Source organism: Pyrgilauda ruficollis, unplaced genomic scaffold (genome assembly GCF_017590135.1).
Source record: "Pyrgilauda ruficollis isolate IOZ18807 unplaced genomic scaffold, ASM1759013v1 scaffold81, whole genome shotgun sequence".
NCBI classification, from domain to species: Eukaryota; Metazoa; Chordata; class Aves; order Passeriformes; family Passeridae; genus Pyrgilauda; species Pyrgilauda ruficollis.
Window position 1 is genome coordinate 1,885,667 of NW_024530044.1, and position 18,702 is coordinate 1,904,368.

At 46.6% G+C, this 18,702-nt stretch overlaps 1 long non-coding RNA gene across 1 annotated transcript in view; it reads left to right on the forward strand.

The window, feature by feature from the left end:
• Positions 1–18,702, forward strand: part of LOC121364363 — a 58,281-nt gene that overhangs the window by 25,643 nt on the left and 13,936 nt on the right. The gene's annotated exons all lie outside the window — the stretch shown is intronic.

The following is an 18,702-nucleotide window of genomic DNA, read 5'->3' on the forward strand; positions in this document are numbered from 1 at the left end:
TTCTCTTAGCTGAGAAGCCTCGGAAAAGAAATGTAAACAATTAACTATGGCCGTGGAATGTGGTCTGGACATTGTTTACCAACAGGTGCATCTTAGACTGGTCCATGTGGATTGTTTTCACTGGATGACCAATCACAGCCACCTGTGTCCAGGCTCTGAGCAGTCACAAGATTTTGCTATTCATTCCATTCCTGTTCATTCTAGCCTTCTGATGAATCCTTTTCTCTCTATTCTTTTAGTACAGTTTTAACGTAGCATTTTAATATAATATATATCATAATATAATAAACCAGCCTTCTGAAACATGGAGTCAAGATTCATGTCTCCACACATGGGGTATCCACCACATATCAGTATACTTATTCTTATATCAGCATCCTGATGACAATTTGTAATAATTGTCATAGTAACTTACAAACTTACTAAACATTTACTTATGGTGAACCAAATTGCCATAGTTCCTTCCACCCCATGCAACACCAGACTGGGTTTTGGGGTTTTTTAAAATAATAATGTATATATTTTTATCTCCTCATTATTATTATTGTTATTATTTCAGGGCTTTAAAATAATTTAGGTGATGATTATTCTATTCTATTCTATTCTATTCTATTCTATTCTATTCTATTCTATTCTATTCTATTCTATTCTATTCGTTAGTAAAAAATCCTAAACAAACAAGTGTGGTGTTGCATGAATGGAGGGAATGCCAGGATCTTGGATTCCTTGCTTGGGATGTGGAGATTAGCTGGGCACTCTGGTTGTCCTGCCTGGATTCTCCAGATTTTCTTCAGTAAGAAAGAATCATGAGGTTCAGGGTGGCTGTTTTGGGGGAATAGTGATAAACTGGGTGTGGTGGCAGAGGTGCTGTGTTCCCAAGCACTGAAAGGAGCTATTTGACATGAAGAAATACCAAGCTGTTTATTTAGAATAGAGCATATTTCTCTGTTATCACCAGGGAAAATGTTGCAACATTCCATGGGCTTGGGTGTTTCATCCTGTACTGATGTTCTCAAGCAGTCAATATCTGTCTTCTCTCCTTTACATTTGCTTGGAAACAGGACTTCTTGCTGCAACACAGATGTTTCCAATGCTTGAGTATATAGGATTCTAATATTTGGGTAGCTGGCATATAACATTTTCTAATATTTAGCCAAATATGCTTTATGATTTCCCTACATCCCTAGGTTAAAAACATCTATTTGGAGTCCAGATGACCATGATTCCTGCCCTTTCCTTTGTACACAGAAGAAAAGAGAAAAGCATTTTTACCATGAAAAGGAATAAAACCTAATGAATGAAGAGCTATGCAAATGAGTTCTCCATTTCAAATACTGTGTGCTTGAGCCCCTGACTGTTCTGCAATGTTACCTTTTTTTTGGTCCTTGCTTTTTTTTTTTTTTTTTTTTCCTCCTCAGGCTGCAGCTTCTATTCTTCAAGTTGTGGGAGCTTGAAAAATGCATTTGTGAGTGAGTTCACTTTGGAAAAAAAATCACCGAGTCTGCCAGAGCTGTCCACAGGGGAAACTATGCTGGGACTGTAAACTATGCAGGCTGAGAGGGGAGTGGACATATTTTAAAGGCACAACCTAAGCAAAACCCTTCTGTTTCCACGAGCTCTCCCTGGCAGCCCCACCTGATACGCCCTTCCCTAGGAAGGGCGTGTTCGTGTCTCCAGAGGGCTGCCAGCCCCTCTCAGCACAGCATCCTGCCCATCTCGCTTCCTCTCTCCCTCCTTTCATTTTGGCTGGGACCCGGAGGCGAGGCAAAGAGGAGGAATTTTTTCAGAGAGCAGTACCTCACCTTGCTCTGGCAGGGAGAAACCCGTGTCCATGCCCAGCTACATATCTTTCCTGTGGCAAAATATCTTTTTAATTTTCAAAATTAATCTTTTCTCCAGTTTTGCTGGGCTGTGGCAAAGCCCTGGCCTGGCTGTGGTCCCAGCTGCTGGCCGAGCTGCCTTCCCAGCCTGTCTCTGGAGCCTGTCTCCTCCAGACTTTTTGCATCAACCTTCTGCTGTACCTGGCACAGATGGGTGACAGAGGAGAGAGCTGCCCTGTCTATGGAATCTAAAGAAACAATCTCCTGACTCCTGCTGTGAGCCTTCTGCAAGTTTTTGTGTGTTTAAAACTCCCAGCCCCATGTGCATCCTATGAAAAAGTTGTGGCACCCGAGGGGAACCAGCACCAAACCCAGTTTGGGTTTCTGGTCAGTCCTCTGACCCAGCAAAGCCAAGCCGGGGACAGCAGCCCTGATGGAGCTACAAGGGCCATGGACACCCATGGCAGAGGATTCCTCGGGGTCCCCATGGCTTGGGAAGAGGTGCTGTGCTGTCCCTGTGCTCCCTTCCCAGAATTGCTGCTTGGGCCATCAGCCCTGAGGCAGCGCTGTGGGGAAAGGAGGGGTGATGAGAACAGGAGAAAAGATGGCCCCAAACTGGTACCTGTCCCATTCTGCTGCTAAACTCCAGCTGGGGGTTTTGACACCAGCTGTCAGCTCTGATTACCTGTCACTGTTGTAACAACACTGTCAGGCTGCTGGGCTGCCAGTGCTTGGAGGAATTGGAGAATTTTTATGCAGGTTTGGGGTTTTTAATTTTATCGATTAATTTGGCAGAGTAGTGGAGGAGGTTTTTTGCCAAGTTTCAATACAGATTTTACTGGTGAGAAATTTCTAGAGGAAAACATTTTACATTTATTTAGAAAGAAGAAGCATTAAAGAGATTAAATTTATCAGGGTCGTCCGATGTAAGTCAAGAGTTCTTTTCATGTAAAATCAATATGCGTGAATTATACGGACAAAAATTGGAGGTTAACTCACTCATTACTCACGTGGTGCTCAGGATAATAAATGTTTGATGCTGGAGCATTACTGATAATTTATTAGGCATGGAGTAATAGGTAAAACAAAATGACAGGAAAGGATGGAGAAGGGAATTAATAGGGGAGGGAAGAACGGCAGGGGCCATACAGGTCATCGTCATCTTATTGAATTTCATGTCCAAGCTACCGGTGGCTTTAAAGAGATGGTGTGAGGCCATGTAACTGCTAAGGTGAAGGGCTGGCTAATGGGAAGAGCTGTGGAAGGTGTGGGAGGACAGCCCAGCATGGGAGGGCTGGTGCCTTGAGGGGCTGATGTCTGCTACGCTTGGACAGGGCAGAAAAGGGGATATGGATGGGACATGGCTTGGGAAGAAGTGATGCTGCATCTCGTGCACCAGAGCCAGCAGTGTCTGCACCCAGCAAGGGCTGAAGACATGAAATCTGGTTGCCTGCTGCTGAAGGGCTTCTCTGAGGGCTGGGTCACAGTGCCATTTCCCTCCCGTCAGCCTGCTCCATCTGTCACAGTGACGCTTGTCATGCTGTTGGCACCTCTGCTGCTCAGCCAGGGCTGTTTGACACTGGTCAGAAGCTTCTGGGGAAACGGAGGCTGGACTGGCTGCTTTGTTAAACGTGTGATGATTGAGTGAGGTTTATGTTATTAGGCGCTGGGACTAACAATGCTGATGGGACTTAGTCCAGTGGAAGACATTTCCCCTCTCAGCACAGGTTGCTTCTTCCAGGGACACTGCCCAGAGAAATTAGTCCATGAACCCCTTATGTTGCCTTTGGATGTTTTTTTTTAAGAAAGTAGCATGTCTGTTATGAGTCAGTCTCACTGGAAGCACCCTGTTTGTTGTGCTCAGAAAGCATTAGAGAAGAGACTTTGTGGGTAAGAGAAGCAGGGACTGATGTCCTGCATGGTCTTTGGCACCGAGCAGCCAGCCTGGACCAGCACAACTCACCCCAGCCTGCTGATGGATGCCAGCAACTGCAGTGCATTGTGGACCAGCTCTCCTCTAGCAATAGTTACTAGCCCTTAAATTTTGGGAAGGTGTCAGTATCTCGGATGTGACACAGTGTTCTGTGTAGACGAGCAAGCGCTTGCGCTGGGGAGGGGAGCCCTCTTACTGCTGCACAGCTCCCGAGGTGAGGGATTCAGCCCCGGGGGCTGCACACAGCCTGGGAGGCCCTCAGAATATTTAGCATGAGGGTGGCAAGGGGAAACCCACCACCCATGCACAAGGTGGATCGGGATCTGGGCAGCATGTGGGCCCTGGGGCTTCTGCTGGAAGAGAGGGAGCTTGGTGGAATGGGGGCTGAAGGAGGAGGATGCAGCAGCATCCTTGGCACAGTGGCAGTGTGAGCCTTTGAGAAGCAGAGAGAGGCTCTGGGTGAGGCAGTGGCTGGAAGAGGCTCCAGGAAGACACCACCCCTCCTGCAGCACCATCCCTGGGGTGTGCAGGGGAGCAGGGCCCTCCCTGCAAGGGCTCTGTGTGTCCCATGGCCACCCAGCCTGTTCCCTACAGTGGGAAACCCCAGTGCCTGGCTCCCAGCTGGCACCTCTGGGCTCACATTTTCCCATTGCTGAGAATGGAAAATTTGGAGAGTTGCTGCTAGAAGAAATTTTAATATCTGGGGAAAGAGAGAGATGTGGCTGTCTGAAAGGAAATGTATCAGCATAGAACAACATGAAACTGCAATTTTACTCTCTTGTGCAAATGGTATCCAGTAGAACTTAATATGCAATGAAGAAATCCACATCCATTTTATCGGCCAGACTAAATCATGTTGTGCACAGGAGACTTCCTTTTGCTGTGTGCCAAGCAGTAATGATTCTATGCAGACTTGCAGACAAAGGAAAAAAAATAAGCCACATAAAAATACCATATGTGCCAGGCATTTTCTGTGTGTTTCCTCATACATTGGAGGAGCACAATAATAAACTACATGTTTGGTTTTTGGGTTTTTTTCCCTTTGAAAAGCAAATTAAGTTTTGTGAAGGAGGAAAAATAGTTTCCTTAGCTTCAGATAAAAGAGAATATTTCAGCTGCTCAGTTGGACTTTTCTGCAGCTCGGACAAAAGCGAGGTCAGGACACCAGCAGTTACAAATTGAACAGCATATGGCCGGTCAGCCCGGACCTGCCAGTGCATTGTATTCCTCCAGCAGATATGTGGGGCACGGAGCAGGAGGAGCAGCTCCGTTAAAAAATGACACGGAGGTGATATTAAAAGGACGTGAAAAATGGCAGGAGCTGCAGGTTGGGCCATGGTTACCTACAGGGAACAAGCTCTGCCTTTGGAGCAGAGAACCAGCTTCGTCCTCGACACCTGCGCCTGCAGCTGAGCCTCTGTGGTGGCTGGGAGGATCTGCAAGGTCACAGGCAGCCAGAGCTTCAGGGAAGGGGTTTTGTTGTTTCTGGTAAAAGCCCTTTCCAAATGGAGGGTCAGCTTTTAGGAGGTGTGGTTGGAATGCTCACCAATGTTTTAACTTCCTTCAAAAGGTTTGTGTTCTTTGGAAGAAAATGCTGTTTGTTTTCCCCAGTTTCAGATCAGAAGCTATATATGGAAACAGAGCTGCTTTTCACTTTTGGATATTTCTGGAAAAAGGGGATGTAGTTTTCAGTGAAAGGCAGGATAACCTGTCTGCTTTTTCTTTCCCTCTTCAATAAAAGAGAGTAAAAATTAGAAAGCTTTTAATAACTTGAAGCTGAATACACATGGATGCTTTCTTCTAGGATACTTCTTATTACAATCTGTTCTCAATTATTTATTGTCTTCTGAAATTTCTCAAGGAACATTTTAAAAATCAACCCTCTTGGAAAGGACAAGAATAGGCTGCTCCTGTGAAGACTGACAGTGTTCTTGTGGAGATTACTTGAGGTGATGCCTCATCATAATAGAGGGGAGACTTTCTAGCAGTAAATAAGGGATTATGATGAGAATTGTACTTAAAAGGTGTAGGCACACAGTTTGTGGTGATAGGGAGTGGGGCTGTGCCTCATCCCCAGTGGGTACAGCTGTGCAGGACAGGTGAATGATATTGAAAGTAATGAGCCATGGAGTGCCCAGGGCACTGAGCAACCACCAAAGGGAGCCCATGAGGGGGATAAAAGGTTGGGCTAAAGAATGAGAGGGGCAGACATTTACAGCCTTCTGAAGTGGTGAGTGTTATTCTGTATGAGCTGGTGCCTGAAGCTTCCTCTGAAGAGGTAAGGTGTTACTCTGTTTGGGTTGCAGCTTTCTGAAATTGTGTGATGATACTCTGTGTGTTGTGGCTGTCTCAACTGTGGTATATACTGTGACAAAAAGGATTTGTGCCTTTATTGAGAATTTTTATTGTTGTTACAAAGCTGAAAGAAGAGCTTTTCCTACTTTGCAATCAGGTTGTTTGGAATAGGATGATAATGAAATAACATTTAATGGAAGCAAGTAGGGCATTAATTATGTGAAAAGCATGTGAATTGAGATCTGTTTTCTGCAGATAATTGAGGAGACTTGAGTCACTTTTGGCCTGCCAAAAAGACACACCATCATTCATATCCCTTGAATCTTTTATTTGAGATGAGCTATAATGGACTTGGAATCTAGAGAGTGTCTTTCCCTCCTTACTGAGGCATCTGTCATGTTGTGCCATGCGACTTCACGTTGCTCTGATGACATGGCAGAAGATAACAGCAGCATGCAAAGCCGAGCGTGATAAATATGACATGGCATGTCCAAAACAATACTTGCTTTTAGTAGATCAGTTATCCTCTAAAAGCTAGTATTTAGGTTTGTCCTTAGATAATTCAATAGCTCCCATCTCTGGTAGGAATGATGTCAACCTGAGTTACTGTTTGCGGTGAGCAGTGCTGATGGGACATGATGGCATGAAAGGGATGAAAGAGCGGCAGGCTCTGGGTGCATGTCCCAGAGCTCATTGCTGAGTACCTGGTCAGGGCCAGGTTCACGGGGCTGGGCATGACAGCAGCGTGAGAAATAGTCAAACAGGATCTGTCACAGGCCAGCTGTCCTCCCTGACAGCCTCTGCCCACCACAGCACTTTGGGATTTAACTTATCCTTTTACAGAGGTCACCAATAGAGTGCCTGCGTCAATGTAGCGAAAAGAGGAAAGAAAAAGCAACTTCCCAAAAATATGGAAAATCATGTGAACTGGTTAAATGAGGAACTGAAATCAAATTATTGAAACCCAAAGTTGGGTGTAAATCTTGCCCAACCAGTTTGTTATGCAGACTGCATTGGTGTGGTCTGACAGGGCTCCAGGGAGAAGCCAGTTCAGCCCCCTGGGAGCGACAGGGTCAGTCAGAGAGCATCCAAAAGTCATAAGTGGGGTATATCCTGGATCTCCAGAGTTACTTCCTCTTCACAGAGGAATATTTTGACAACTGTTTATTCTTATATGTGAAAATCAGAAATCTAGGCTGGAAGAACCTGGGGTATTTGACAGCATTTTTTTTCTCTTGTTTTCCCTCTCTCTCACTGCACTCTCCCCTTGCTGGCTTTTATATGCCCTATGCATACTGCTGTCTGTTCTTGATAGTAATTATTTTCAGCAATTCAAAACACTTATTAACTTAGTTTAAAAAAAAATTGCATATTTTTCAGAGCGCCTGTTGAGGTTAGAAGAAGAAAAAGAAGGTTAAATCAGGTACTGAGCATCCATGGTGCACAGTATTAATAGCTTATTTATTACTTCACAGGCATTAAGCATTTTTATTCAGAAGTATTGAATAAGCAGCAAGTAATCTACATAGGAAACAGCTAAAATGTCAGGCTGCAAATTAGTTTGTTTATGCAGCAAGCAGTGAGGGTTGCAGAGTTGCCCTCTCGCGTGCTGTCGTGCTCTGGGTTACAGGCGGTGACCCCGCCTTCAAATCACAGCCATGAGCGGGCTGAACTTGGTTTTTAACCCGGGCACAGTTCACCAGGAGTTATTTACATGTGCTGGCTGCAGGACTGAACCCGTGGTGCTGCTCAGGGTTTCACACGACTGCTTGCTGGTGCCCTGCAGCCGCCTGTAACCCAGCCCAGAGCTGTGAGCCTCCTCTTCTGCCGTCCCAGAGACTCTCCCATTGCCTGCACCAAGAGGCTGCTGCAGCCCTCAAATGGGTGTATGTGTATCCTGGTTTTATTTTAGCTCATGGATCTTTAATTACTAAAGCCTGGCTGTCCACAGGCTCCAGCCTGTCTTGCCAGGTTTTCTGGAGATCTCTCAGACCATTCAGGGTTGCAGCCACATAAAGGTTACTCCTGCTGTGAGAAAGGATGGTGAAGAGGTTGCACTGGGTGCACTCTGCTACTCTTGATCCTTTGCCAAAGTCTGTTTTGTGTTGCAGTGTTGAATGTGTTCGAGCAAGCTCGTGGGACAGCGTTCTGTTCTCTGGGTGACAGGGAAGCTGGTAGGGTAGCCAATCTTCCAGGCTGGCTTTTGCTGTGCATCAGATCAGCCCTGAGATCTCTGTTTAGGCTGCCAACACAAAGATCAATGAGTCCCTGCCATGCAGGGTACCCTGAGGAGCAGCCCAGTGCCCTGCAAACCAGTCTGGACCTGCAGAGCATCTCCTGTCTGCCACCAAGGAGCTATCCAAGAGTGACGACCTTGTCGCTAGTATGCAGCTGAGGTGGGTGTGAAGCCATGACCCAGATGTGTAAGACTGTCCCATAATTAGTCCTCCAAACCAAGCAGCTGCTGGGCCATTGCTTTTCACCTGGCTCTCACCCTGATCTCATACTCACATGGTGCTGCTTGAATCATTTCACGAAAAATTCCCCCGAGTGACGCATAAATCCGTGGCAACTGTACCTGTCCCTGTCTGCACAATGCCAGGGCGTGGGCAGGTCCCACAGCTTCCCCTGTTCATCTCTTCATCACTTAGGAAGGGAGGACAGGGAGAGCTCGGGGATTTAGGGCACAGGAGGAGTATGTGGGGATCTCACATACCTGAGAGATTTCCTCAGTGCAGGATTTTGATTTTTGGTAGTGCGGATCTATCGTAAAGGGAACACATCCCTCAAAAAAAAAAAAAAAAAAACAAAAAAAACCAAAACCAAAAAAAACCCAACCCAAAACAAACACCAAAGTATTTTTTCCCTCTGAATCTTCTGACAGCACTGCAGATTGCTGAAGGAAGGGTTGAGAAAATCAATCTTCATTTGGGAAGGGCTTTTTCTCCTAGCATGCTTTCTCCACAGAATCTCCCTTTCCAGATTCTTCATTGCTTGCCAGGAGCAGTAGCCACAAATCCAATACTGAATGGGAGCAAGAAAGGCCATAGCAGGGGAAAGTTGTAATTGAAGAAATAGAGCAGCATGTTTTTGCTTCTGTTTTTTTCTCCCCTAAGATAAACTCCCTTTCATAAAACCTATAGGCACCCAAAAAGAAACATTTTTTTTTCCATTGGCATTTTGCTTTAGTAAAGTTTGTCCTAAAAAGTACAGAAGAACAAAACAAGCCTGGTTCCTCACTGCTAAACGTGCTTGCCCAGCCTCAGAGCTTCACTAATAACTCTGTTTCTTAGCACTAGACATCATAGCAACTATTCTGCAGTGTACAGTGCTGCAGTGGGCTGGTTGGTTTGTTTGTTTCTGAGTGATTTTCAGGCATCTGAGGATACCATGCTGGGTTAAGGCAAGAAAGATGCTTTTAACCTTCATGCACAAATCAAAAAAAGCTGGCTGCTCTAAATGAGCTACATGTAAATCCAAGGACTAATATGAATGGAAATCCTGGATTCTTTAGCTGACTTGAGTTGAAAAATACCATTTAAGGGACTCGGAAAAATATCTTTTCCTCTTGGACAACACCCAGCTGAATGGGAGGTGCAAGGGAAAAAAGGCAGGCTAAATTCTGCATTGAAACATAGCACTCTTTCCATCCTCTCTGTTCCTCTTTTCTTTTTAGTGCTGCTAAATATTTCCCCCTGTTTATCATCACATCAGTTGAGGGGCTTTGTGTAGTGCGACAGCAAGGAAGCAAGCAGCATTCTTTAAAGCTGTGTATTTTCCCAGATTCAACATTACTGTGCCAGACAGCAGGTCTGCACCTTCTGCTGCTCTAATGAGCTCTGAGAGGACCAGGCAGACTGAACAGAGTGTGGCTCTCCACCTGAATCCCCTCTATCATTTGCCAAATCCGCATTTGTGGGAGTCCAGTGTCCATGAGAGCTCTCCATCTTGATATGTAAGAGTGTGGGTGTTAATAAAAATGAAGTGGTTTAAAAATAAAGAAGAGAAACAATCCCCCACTTCTGGCCAAGTTGCACTCAAGGTATGTGCCATAGGGATGATGCAGGAGGTTCATTTGCAGTGAGTCGCTGGATGATTTGGGAACTGCAGATCCAGACTAAAGGAAAAAAAATGTCGAATTTCCTCCACTTTATACCTTTGGCAAATAATTTCACATCTTCTTCTGTTACTAAATATGGTAATATTGAAATAATTAAGAGCTGAGGGTAGGAGCATATGAAATAGAAGGTTGTGGGAGGTTAAAGAAGTCTTCTGAAGTCCAGCTTCCCGGATAATTTTGCTCTGGCAAAAATTCGGTTGCCTTTGGAATGACCCCGTTCAGGATGCGTTTGCTGATCGCTGTCTGCCGTCTGTCCCTCGGTGCTCCGGGGCGCTGTCCCAGCCCCATCCCAGCCCCTCTGCTGACGGCAGCCGCTTCCCCTCCTCTCCTCTCCTCCTGCTTTTAAAGGACAGCCCAAGTATTTCAAGGGCTGAAGTCTGATTTCCTTTGCCTTGTGACTCGTAATTAATTAGGAAACGGTTAATTCTGCACCTTCCAGTACTTACTCTCCAATATTATTCAGACCATGGTTATTTTCCCTTTCCCCCTGTCTCTCCTGTAAGAGTGGCTTTTTGGGATTAGTCCATTTCTGATCTTGACATTTTTGTCTGTTGCCTTGCACATCTCTATTTAACAGCATATTACTGGTGTCACTTCATGCGAAATCCATGTAATTATTTTTTAGGTTTGAAAGGTTTTTGCTTTCAAAGGGCAAACCACTTCTCAGCAGTCTTTCCAGGTGCATTAAGACACGTGGGAACTTCCAGACACGGTGGGAGGAGAAGTTTCACCATCAGCAGCATCTAGAAGTGCTAGCTGGTGTCCCTTGACACTTTCTTTGTGGAAGATGATGGTTGTCTGCAGAGGCTTTTCAGCAGCTAATTTTAAAAGCATCTTAAATAAATCTCTCCTTTAGTTACAAAGAGAGAATACCATGTGGGAACAAAATGTCTACAATCTATTGTGTGTGCCCTTCTAGAAAAAAAATCAAGGTAAGAAAACAAAGTTTGAGAAAATGTTAAGGCCTCTTTGAAAATATTTATTTCTGGATTCAGGGTTTTCTTTCCTCATTAAAAGTATTCATCAAATTCAGCACGATGTTGCCAATTGACCAGGTCAATGTTAGGTGTCACCAAAGGCTATCTGGTGTCCCCAGATTCTGCTGGGTATGGTCCAGCAAAATCAGGGGCAGTGATGTGTTCTTCTTTGGCAATTCCTTGCCCTGTGTGTCAGTATTATTAATTTTCTTTGTGCCAGCAGCACTGGGGAGCGGCGTGGTGCTCAGTTAGGGGCAGGACACCAAGCCCTGGCTGATGGCCAGAGCATCATTGCAGTCACAAAAGATCTTCTGACAAATTTGCTCTTCCTGAGCTGCTGCCTTTGTGCCACTCCCTTCAGAGGATGACTGCTAAAAGTTCCACGGACACGGGGATAATCCGTGTTTGAGACTTCTGGTGGGATCAGAGGTTTCACATAGGAGGGTAGGTCTTAGTCTGGTGAGGGCTAGTGCTGTGCAACACTGCAGCACTGTTGGTTTTGCTGCTTCACCGTGCTATGACTGACATGTTTTGTCATCAGGATATGTTGATATGGCCCAGGAAGAAATTTCATCTAGAAACACTAAACACATACGTGGAGCAACCAAAGGCATGGGGACATGGGAGGGCAGGTCAAACCAGTGAGAGAACCATATCTGGCACTTGTGGGGGCTCTGGGGTTCCAGTGACCCACAGGGAGGTGATGCTGTTTCACCCAGGGATGTGGGTGGATCTGAAGATGTGGAAGCTGTGTAAGACAGAGTACCTGTGTAATATGTGATCTACAAATACATTCTGCATCCATTATACCAACCTTTAATAATCTCCTATGCAGAGCACACAACTCTTCCCCCAACCCTCAGTCCCTGGAGCTCACAAGGGTGAGATAAGGACATGGTCAAGAGGTTCCTTCAGTCTCTGTCTATTTTTGATAGGAGAGGGTTGGAAGTACTTCAGCTGTGCTGCTGAACTCCTGGTTTTGAGCCTAGTGTTTCTTTGTATGTTGGATTTTTTCTTACTTTATTCAAGTACTAATTATGGCAACATCTACATGCACCAATTTTAATACCAAGCAAACATGTTCCATTTGTGAAGACCTGGGAGAAAGAGAGAGGGAAGACGAGGTCCCCCTTGCTAATTCCTGCTCACAGCAGGGTGGGCCATCCAGTGCAGCATTTGTCCACCCCAAAATCCCCAGGCTGCCCTTCCCCAGTGCTGATCCTTTGGCATTGATGGAAGAGGGCCTGCAGGAGGGCAGCAGGGGTTTGTGTTGATCAGGGCAGCCCTGCTGAGGGACACAGCCTTCCTCTGCTATTGATGGGAGCCAGGGCTGAGGAGCAGGGCTGGCTGGACCTTTGGGATGCCCCGGTGTGAGGGGCCCTGTGTTTCTTCTGTAGCCTGTGGCACAGCAGCTGTGACTGCCTCAGCACCAGATGTGTGTTGGGGTGAAGAAATTTGGCTCCCTGAGGGAGAAGTGACATTGAACACTTGCAGCCAGTCTTTTAAGTGGCACTTGATAGAGCAAATACATTAAAAAAAATAGTATTTTTGAAACACCACCACTGTAGATATTGTATTCTTGCCCTCCCAGGGTCATTTTTCTCCCAGCTTTGAGGAGAGCAGGGCCAAGGCCCCAGGCTGTCCTGCAGGCATGACTCCAGCCCCACGTGCTCTCTGCGCAGCACGTCCGCAATGTCACCCGCCCTCTTCTGCGATTGCTTTTTCACTTTTAGGCATGGGATTGTTTTCTGACCTTCAGGCTTCCACCTCCAGCATGAGACTTGTCAGCTTCTGGGACAAGGGCTGGAGACAACTCCAAGCTGAAAGGCTGCCCACTTGTCCTTTGATCTGGTGCCAGGCTGTCCTTCGGGCTAGGGCTGGGCTCCAGCAGCTGCAGCACAGGCACACCAAGCCATGGCTGGGCTTGGCAGGTACCACAGGTCTCTTCTTGGTGAGCAGACTCGGTGAGAGCTGTCCTACAGGGGCCTGAAAGGCAAGGGGACAAAAGTAACCCCAGGGGAGTTTGTTTATAAGTGTTATTTCCAACCAACTCCATTGCTGCTCTTAATGAGTGTGGCGCTCTTTCATTAATGAGTGAATGGCTGGGACTGAATTCAGACAGAAGTGACAGTTTTCTAGATTAAATTACTTCCATCTTCTTCTTTTTGATTTCTTTTAAACCAGAGCAGAGTCTGAAGGTATCAAAATGTATACTTTTTGCATATACAGTGCTGCTGCACTATTTGCCCCTATTAACCAACATAATTGTATCTTTAAAAGTCATGGCTATTCCTGATGGAGTATTATCACATATTTCTGGTGAGAATTTGGATTTTGAGGAGGGGAGGGCTTTTTATGCACCCAGAACTTAAAAAAAATACACACAAACCCCACCACCTGAACCAACGTGTGTCCTTTGAATACATTTTCTGCTGACTCCTGCAAGGTCTACACACAAACTCCACCACCTGAACCAACAACGTGTGTCCTTTGAATACATTTTCTGCTGACTCCTGCAAGGTCTGTTGTGAAGGGAGCAGTAGCCAGGCACTGGCTTTGTGCAACACAAATGCCAGGAAACCAATTTAGGGCAGCAAAATATTTCCCTTTTCCTTGGAAAGTGGGGGTGCTTTCCTTCCCAGCCCTGGAGAGGCACAGCCAAGAGAGGGGTGAGCAAACTGCTGAGCTGGGCTGCAGAGCAAGGGCTGGACCTGCAGTCCCAGGGAGCCTGGGGTCTGATGGGATTAGCCTCTTATCTGCTTTCCTGGCTTTCAGTTTGGATTTAGTTAAGAATTTCCTGCATCTGCATCAGCAAGAAGAAATGGCTGTTCCTGGGATTCAGAGAGGTCAGCAATAGGCCAAAGATATTTAAGCACAGAGTTTGAGACTTTCAAGGTGTTGGAAGTGCATAGGCTGGAGCCAAATCCTAAAAGTAGATCCTTGGCATAAGGAAAGAAGAAGCTTCTAGCAAGGGCTCGGGTGCTCTCGGGTCTCACTGGATGTGTGGCATTTGGGACACCATCCTCCCCCTGCTGCAAAGCCCAGAGCCCTGACTTTCCCCAGCCCATCTGTGCTTTGCCCACCAGCCAGCATCTGGTAGGTGCCTGCTTTGGAGAGTTACTCCTCTGCAGGCAGAAAAAGGCCCTCAGATTAATGGTCTGCCTAAGAGCTGAAGAGGAAAAAAAAAAAAAAGAAAAGAAAAAAAAAAAAGAGAAATAATTTTAACTATCACATTAAAATGCCACTCCACATCTGAAAGGATCCATTAAAACTTTTATAGAGCTTTTTACATTTGTTTCCCCTCTTTTACATTTTGTTCTGATTCAGGCACTTCTCTCTTATAATTCTCCTACGTAATAAACATTTTTGCCTCTGCTCTAAGAGGGACTATTTTTGGTGCAGAGGAAAACGTGGCACTTCTGATAGAATAGAGTTTTTCTTTCCAAAATCACTATTTGCAGGGATCCAGCCTGGGCAGGAGCCTTGGGCTAGCCCCCTGGAGGTGTTCCTGCACAATCTTTCTTAAAAATGTTGTATTTTTTTAAGGGATTTGGAGAATGCACCTAGGCTTCACCCTCTGGTTCTTCTCCTTGTTAGAAGGAAAGGTTTCTATGGTCCAGCAGAAATCCCTGAAAACACTCAAGGCCAGCTGGGCTGGCCTCTGAGGAGTCTGCTCTAGTTGAGGATGTTTCTGCTCATTAGAGGGGAGTGGTCATCAATTGATGTCCTTTAAAAGGTCCCTTCCAACTCAAACCATACTGTGATTCTATGATTGGGCTAATTGGACAGGTGGCTTCCTCCTCCTCAGGATTGTGGGGGGAGAAAAAAAAAATAGAGCTTTCAGCTGTTTAGCCTTTGTCATTACTTTTAAAAATATTTAAATTCCTGAGTGTTTGAGGGGTGTGGACACAGGCCCTGCTGTGTGCAGGGGAAGGCAGGAGCTGCAGGATGTGTCCTGCACCCTGCCCAGCCTGTCCCCTCCACCTGGGCTGGGGATGTGCTCACCATGCCCCTGCCTGCTCAGGCAGCGAGGGGCCTCTCCTAAACCTGCTCCTCACGGCCCAGTGTGCACAGGGAACCAGTGGTGTCAGTGTGGGACTTGGGAAATAATTTTAATGCCTCAGATTTAGCCCAGATTCAAGTGTCCCCCTAGGGAAAGCCAGCACCTTTCCAGGTTGGTCATAAACAACCCAGGGGAGCACAAGTTGTGCCATGTATTGCCCTTGCCTTGCCTTTTGCTCCTTCTCCTGTGTCCGTGGCATTGCAGATCCTGCCAGGTGAAATCCCACTCGCTGCTTACCTGAACTTCCTGACTGAGGGAGTTGACAGTGTATTATTTAATCCTTCATCTTGTCTCTTACACAGATAAGCATTTCTGGAAGTTAAATGCTTGAAACAAAGCATCTCAGTGTGCTGGGGAGGGTGCGGCCACCCTAGTGGTGGTATTCTCAGGAGGAATAAGGGTTTGAGCTCAGCATTGCCCAGCTCCTTGCAGGGCTCCCCTTCTCTCTGTACTGCCTGGGTACTCTACCTGCTGCTCGGGCTTTCCTGCCCTTCTCTGGCTGCTTGGCATCAGCACACCTAAGCCTTGCAAACCGAGGGCAGACTTCAGGAATGCAAATAATGTTTCCTGTGCATCCAAACCGTGTCTCTAAAAACCTTTCAGTCTTGTTCCTTGTTGCCCTGGAGGATAGTTACTTCAAAGAGCAGCCCTGTTGCCTGGTATTTCAGTTTATCTCATTACCATTGTGTTTGCCAAGCCAGCCAGCTTTGCCAAAAACAGAATCAAGGTTGTTGGCAGTGCTGGCTGGCTCGCATCTTCACCCTCTCTGCTGGCAGAGATGCTAATTTCCCCTTGATTGCAAACCCTGCATTCATCTTTTGTGAATAAGCCGTGCCTACAGTCACGCCACAATGCCTTTAAAAACCTGGGCCTGAGCCTGTGGGCCCCTCTGCTGGGGCTGTCCAAGGCAGGGCTAATGGATGCTGTCAGATTATTTACTTGCCACTTTTCTGGCCCAGGGCAGCAGCTGGCTGGCACCCACAGCTGGCAAGGGCAGGCAGGAGCAGCACAGGGAGAGCTGCTTGGCAGGCAGAGAGCCCAGGGGAGGAGCTGGGGGAGGCACAGCAGTGCAGACGGACGGATGGACGGATGGACAGTGGGTGGGTGCAGGGATGCACGCACCACTCAAAGGTCATTGTCACAGCAGGGGCTGGTCACTGGAGTAGAGGGGAGAGCTGACAGCTTCTGGCTCTAGGGGCTTCCCTGGGCTTCAGGAAGACTAGAACAGCCTCAGGATACCCTCAGGATGGTTCTGATACAATCTCATTTCCCTCTTGTTGTCTCGAGTTGATTGCAACAAACTGTGTGTGAATTTTTTAAAAGTCTTGGGTGCAAAATGCTGAGCTGGCAATAGTGCAGCTCAACCTGAGCAGTTTGTGCTCCTGCTGACTTGGGCTGGCATTGCCAACATGACAGAATGGGACAGCAAGCTTTGGGCTGCTGCTTAAAGTCAGTCTAATGGCTGAGGATTATTTTATTGTTTTTAACATTGCTAAAATGAAACACGCCTCAAAGAAAAGAAAAAAAAAATAGCAAATCCTGGATCTGTTAACCAGGGGTGAGCAGCACCTGCAGGGATGGGTGAGCTGGGGTGGACAGCCACATCCCTGGGCTTTACATTCCTGTTTAGGATAGGCCTGCCCCAAGTGATGCTGTGGCTGTTGCTAAGCAACAAGTGATGCTTGCTATAGCCAGTATTGCCCTCTTAAAGGTGCCTCTGCAAGGAGCAATCTGCTGCGTGCATGACATTAATTTGCAGGTGTATGGATTTGTATTAGTTAGTGGCAATAAGCTTTGGCAATGCTTCAGCGTGGTGTTAAAATGGAATACAGTGTGGCATGAAGATACTGTGCAGCAAAAGCATTAAGCCCTCCCCTTTGTTTAATTGGAACTTAAAGCTGGGATATCTTACTCACCAAAATAAATTAGCAGTAAATCAGGCTGCAGAATAAATTAACAAATTAAATTGGGTTAGTTGGAAAGTTTAAAAAGGAGGAGCGTTTGTGAGCTGCTTGCATTGCAAACACAGTTACAGAGTCTTGAGCTGGAAGGGAAAGCTCACATGGAAATGTTTGACTGTCCCAGTGCTGCTTTGATTTCCAGTCTTTATCAGGAAAAGACTGGACCTGCTCTAGCCATGAATTAGCACTTACATCATGAAAAGCTTTTGGCTGCTCATCTTCTTCTGGTTTTGTGACTAGTTGCCAGAGATTTGCAGAGGATCCAGCTCCTTTCCTGGGCCGTTACAAACTCCCCTTTTCATCTTCTTGAGCTTTTTTTCCTTCACTTGCTTTGCTCCACCAGCCAGCACCTCATTTTGCCTCCTGTGCCTGCAGAAGATGCTTCCCACCCTTGATTTCTCCCCTGGGATGTACCCCTGGTCCTTCCTGTGGATGCAGTGTCCCTCCTCACCCCGTAAGCTTGGTGGTGGCTTTGGACATGCACAGAGCCATGTGCAAGGCCTGGGCTGAGGTGCTGCTGCCTCTCAGGATGTCCAGGAGGGGCTGGCCTGATGGTCTCACCACGCCAGAGAACTTCCCTGTGCTCCTTCACTCCCCCTGTGTTCCTCTGCAAGGCACAGGAATCTCTCATCTGATGGCAGCAGCGAGAAGGGGAGCTGTGGCAAAGTATTTTAACTGTATTACTTGCAGGTGGTTGCCACATCTTTTCTAATTAAAATAAAATCATCTTAGGACTCCTGAAATGAATATTTGGTATAATGGATTCAGAAAGTGATGAAAATGTTTTCATTAAATAGTGAGAGAGGGAGAGAGACCCTGCAAGGCATAGCATTTTATCTCAACTCTCTAATAACTTTAATAAACTCTTTAATCTTTGTCACGTTTATGACTTAATGGCAATCCTTAAAGACATGACAGACAAGTTAGAGCTGCCAGGTTCCTTTAACCTATAAGCATTCATATCCTTCTCAGGGTTTTGATTAAGTGGAAAATTCCTCTGCAGCAGGCTTTATTCTCCTTGTGAATCTGTGCTCTGCAGTCGTGTCAGAGGCAGGGGATGCTCAGCTGGGCCACACTGTGGGATGGGGGTGTCACCTCCCTATTCCATGGCACCAGGGGTGCTTAGTGTCAGCCCTGGTGAGACCAGCCCTGGCTGTTCCCCTTCTCCCAGCTGGGCACTGACCTGGCCCTGCTGATGGCCCCTCCTGTCACCCAGGGGACTCGGGCTCTGCTCTCCATGAAAACCGTGCTCAGAGTGCTTGGTGGCCAGCTCTGTGCTGTGTTCCCTGCTCCCTCTGGGCTACAGGGAATCCCTGCCCCTGTGCCTTTGCTCACACACAAGGGGCTGGGGAAGTCTGGGGTTTCAGACTAGTAACATTTGCTAGGGAAATAATTTATATTATTTGCAGCCTTTGGTGGCAAGGTCAACACTCCAGTTGTGGATGCTGAGAGCTGCCAAGGCCAGACTTTGCTCTGCCCCAGTGTGCCATGAGATGTGTGTGGTCCAAAGAAGCAGATATCCAGGGGGAAAAT